Below are 5,250 nucleotides of genomic sequence, written 5' to 3' on the forward strand. Positions count from 1 at the left end.
GATTCTTTTCTCATTGGTACATGTACGCTTTCCGTGAGGGATATTGAAAGCACTTGACAAAAATGTAATTACATGGGAATATGGTCATCTTGGGAACATCTGGATGGAAATGACACAATTAGACTTTACTATTTAAAAAAATAAATTTGTTTTGTAAAATATAATTCTGTAATTCTTTTCATAAGTATCTTTTTCTCCTATATACCCTCTCTCTTTCTCTCTCTCTCTCTCTCTCTCGCTCTCTCTCTCTCTCTCGCTCTTTCTCTATCTCTCTCCATCCCCCCTCTCTCTCTTCTCTCTATCAGAACTCTTCCTTTTTTGCTTCTTACGTCATTCCTATACCCTATATTTTCACGAATTCTAGTTTTCATTAAAATCATATACATACTGTATAGTTGCCACATTTTATGAACTAACTTATTATTGATACTATCGTATAATAAGTCAATTTATATGCATTGACTTATTACTTATAGATGTTATGCCTTACCTGTAAAATAATGTTAATGAATGTACATACATAAATGTTCAGTTTAGCTCAGTTACAAGTTCGTGTATCTATTTTTTCCTCTAAAGTATACCAACAGTGTACGTGGGAGATATGTATTTCACATTAACATTTATAAATATAGAGCTGATCATATTATTAGCCTATATTATATTGCAAGAAAATGAAATATAAGAACGTAATGTGAAGCCTGAGCTTGCCTTATGGAATAAATTGACTTTGTTTAACCGTGATTTGAAATTAAAGTAAAAGGGATCGTTTTCAGTTTCAATTTACGAAGAGTAACAAATCAGACATGACGGCAAACCTGCCAACCCCTGGAGTTCAAAAACTGTAATTTTTTTTAAAATCCCAAAAGTTGTATTTTACTGACCAAAGTTGTATTCTTAAAACAAAAAAAAGAACTGAATTTATGAGTAAAAGGTCCAAAATATATTACCTATTCTTTGTTTGAGGGCTTTGTTTTTTCCTTGTCAGGGGATTTATTATTTCTCAGTAAAAAAGGGTTCCAAGAAATTAATCAACCCTTCATATAACTTTTTTTTTTGGTCACAGAATGATGTCACAGTTTCTTTAATTTTACGTTGCCCCACCCCCTCGTTCAGATAATCCCATATCCATCAGCCAAGTATAATGAACCTTTCAATTATACGACTGCATGAGCAGGTGGCTTTGGGTGGAGAAATTTCGCCATCAAATCATTTTGTTTCCCTTTCTGTGATTTAGACCCGACACACTGTCTTCCCTTATCAAAAATGTATTCGTGAAGCTGTTTCTATTCATACTGTTTGGCCGTATATCGTTTATTGAAAAAGATTAGCTAATGTCATTTCGATATTGCTCTTTTGACCTTTCGTCCAGGCTGAGACTTTGTTTATTACGGGGAGGGGGGGGGGGGGGGGAGGGAGGGGGGAGGGGTTATCGTTTCGTCTATTAAACTAAAACAAAATGTTATGCAGTTATTAAATAAGTCACCTTTTCAGGTAGTTTTCGTTTGTCACATGATTTTGTTAATGTTTTATTTAATTATGTTAGTTAGCCTATTTACATTTTTCTGCTTGCTTGCTTGCCAGCCAAAAAAATTGTAATGTTACCCACATACAATATCCTAGATCCGCCCCTGTATTTAATAAAGGTCCTATATCAGCCCTCCAATAAAAAGGTTTATCAATGTGTAGCTTCTCATTTGCCTTTTACAATGACAAGGGGGCGTTTCACAAAGCCTTTTTTCAATGACAAATGACAAAAATCAGTGATAAATCTGCTGTTAACCAATCAGAAGCAGGTATTTCAGTAGCTTATAACACAAACTGTCATTTGTCACTGATGACAAGTTTTGTGAAACGCCCCGCACCTGATTTTAGTTTGAATGCAGATAAGACCTTCCTCTAGCTTGAAACTGTTTCATATCGTCTGTTGAGAGCCACAAGGATGTTAACTCTGTCTTATTGGATATGTGTTTCTCGCTCTCACAGTCATGATGATTATTATGTTCCTACTTTATACATATAATTCAAAGTTTGCATTGTTCATTTTACACTCACTTTGTATTCAGTCACGCCCAAATGATACGTCAAAGAACCATGGTCAAAGACAGCATGAATCACCACGCCCAAATAATGCGTCAAAGAACCATGGTCAAAGACAGCATGAATCACCACGCCCAAATGATACGTCAAAGAACCATGGTCAAAGACAGCATGAATCACCACGCCCAAATAATGCGTCAAAGAACCATGGTCAAAGACAGCATCAATAGGGACTTTTAGATTCTGCACGACGAGAACGTGGATCGCCCTTTTAAGGCAATGTGACGTCACCGCCAGTGCCTTAAAAGGACATCACATTGCCTTGAAAGGGTAGTCCACGTGTTCTCGTCGTGCAGAATCTAAAAGTCCCTAATCACTGACGCAGTGCTACGGTAGTAAACGATCAACGCCTCGTGTTCAACATGGCGACTAATACTTTCCGGCTGCGTGTCATTTGGCGCATTCATGCAGAAAGATGAGGAATGGATTTTAAAGGGATTTACTATACTCGAAAACGGTGTGAGAATTCGAGTTCTGAGTGAAAAAAACCCTAACAAATATATCCACAAAATAATTCAAGGGATATACCTGTATATAGCGCTTAGAGACTTCGGTGGTGAGCGCTTTAAAAGGACCGTTTTTATTATTATTATTATTATTATTATTATTATTATTATTATTTTTATTAAATCTAGATCTAAATTTTATACAATTGCCTCCGGATTTCGTGCCGATTTTTCTTGATACAATAATTCAGGCTGAATATCTACGAGTAGCAAAACGTATTTTTTCAGAGCTATCAATCTTATGAAATGTATAAAAAAAAATGAAGATTTGAGGGGGCGTTAATGGACTCGTGGCTCTGAATTATCAATTTTGGATTAGCTCTGAAATGAATAGTCGCATGGATGGGAGAGAGACAAACGATATTTCGTTTGCTAAGCTTCATTAAGACTTTTTAATGATGGGAAGGTCTAGCGAAATAACCCGAATCCAATAACCTTTAGGCTAAAAGTCTTGTTCGGGGTTCTTTCCAAGTTTCACGAGTGTAATTTAATTTCCTTTTCCTTATTTTTAGAAAATGCTTAATGATGACTTTGTACACAATTCTTTCTCCAAGAGATGATGCGAGCAGATTTTAATCTTGTTCAAATTGAAGGATTACTTCAACATTTTGATTTCGAGAAGAACAATCTATAAGGGTTGAGAGCAAAATGAAGGACGCACTTAAGGTAGACAGTGAAGGAGGAAATAATATGAGACCGAGACGGCAGAAGGTAATTTAGGAAAGAAATAGAAAAATGGGGGGGGGGGGGGGGGGGGAGAGAGAGAGAGAGAGAGAGAGAGAGAGAGAGAGAGAGAGAGGGGGAGGGGGAGAGGGGGTGGAGAAGGGGGGGGGGGGAGAGGGGGGGGGGGGGGTTGTTAAATATTGAAGCGATCGAGAGGGGATGGGGGAGGGGGTGATCCAAAAGTGCGAAAACCGAGAGTATTTCTGTCTTATATTAGATGAGATGGTGGAGGGGAAAGAGAGAGGGAATGAGAGGGGAGATATAGGAGAGAGAGAGAGAGAGAGAGAGAGAGAGAGAGAGAGAGAGAGAGAGAGGGGGGGGGGGGGGGGGCGGAGCGGGGAGCGGGGGACAGAGAAAAGGAACCGGGTGGGCCGGTGGGGGGGGGGGGACTCAGATAACTAACTGTCTGTAGATGTGGTGATTTAACGGAGCAGAACAAGCAGACAGAACAAAAAACAAAAAAGGGGCAAGAGTTGTACGGATGACAGCAGAGACAATAATGTCGGGGGGGGGGGGGGGGAGGCGAGAAGGAGGAGGGGGAGGAGGAAGAGGAGGAGGAGGAGGAGAGAGAGATACAGAGGGGGGGGGGTATATATATATATACATACAGAGAGAGGCGGACGATCGATAGGATAGATAGTGATTCAAATAATGACTTACTTACCTCAGATCACTCTCCCCGGAGTTTACTACTCACTCTGGTAGACATGCACCTCGACCTCGTTCAAATCCGAATGTCAATGTAGCTATGATAGCGGCCACAATAAGACGAGTTACTACATAGGTTCAAATTAAGCTTCAGAGCAAGAAATAAATCACGACGATCTATATCATTCACACTACGTGCCCCTAGCCACAAACTAAATGATTAACATGCTAATATTTTTCAATTAAAAAAAAGAACGTGTCGCATACATGCGCATCGAACCAAGAAACTCTGTTCAACACGAAGCCAGATAACATTTCTAATTGAATGACACAAATGAAAAAATTCTTCGTGGGGAAGCAAGTTTGCTTACCTACGTCATACTGGCATGTGGTGGTTTCTACGTTGAACTTGTAGTTAGGTCTATTACAGCGGGGCTTAGGTTTTCTCGTCATAAATCTTTTATTCCAGCACTTTTCATCTCCTCTCCAGCGATCACTAATTCATTCAAGAAACACCTGTGCTGTTATCATGTCAAAAGAGGGTCTTTAACCTTCAAATTCACAGTTCAGTAATTTTGATATGCTGTTCTTCATAAACATCACGTACTTGTGCCTCAATGAGCATCATAATAATTCTATATTTTCAAGTGGTATATTGTTTTTTATTAGTACTTTAAGCCATAAATGAACCCGACCTGAATGTACTGAATCAGATCTGAGTACATCAGTCGCCAGCCGGGTACGTGCAAAATGTTTTTATTGGTAAACTGGGGGTCAAAAAGTCAAATAAAGGAGGGGGAGAGAGAGAGAGAGAGAGAGGGAGGAAGAGGAAGGGGGAGAGAAAGAGAGAGAGAGGGGGAGGGAGGGAAGGAGAGAGAGAGAGGGGGAGAGGGGGAGGAGAGGGAGGGGAAGGGGGAGAGAGACAGACAGACAGAGAGAGCGAGAAAGAAAAAGAGAGAGAGAGAGAGAAAGAAAGAGAGAGTTGGAAATAAGTAGAAAGTGTGCGATAGAGAAAGAGACAGGTTAGGAAGCAGATAGGCCTAGAGCTGGGAGGTGAAGACCCCCCCCCCTAAAAAAGGTGATTCTCATTATTCAAAAGGCAAGATATCTATTAAAAACACACTAACAAAAAAACACTTCAAAATATTTGGAAATAAGAACAATTCCATCACATCGCTTTGTTTCATAATAATAATAATCTTTATTCTCCAAGATAAAAGCGAACCCAATATACCATGTATATTATACTCTACTATCTTATACACATATCTTTTAA

This window comes from Strongylocentrotus purpuratus, unplaced genomic scaffold, assembly GCF_000002235.5.
Source record: "Strongylocentrotus purpuratus isolate Spur 01 unplaced genomic scaffold, Spur_5.0 spur5_scaffold_21, whole genome shotgun sequence".
NCBI lineage: Eukaryota > Metazoa > Echinodermata > Echinoidea > Camarodonta > Strongylocentrotidae > Strongylocentrotus > Strongylocentrotus purpuratus.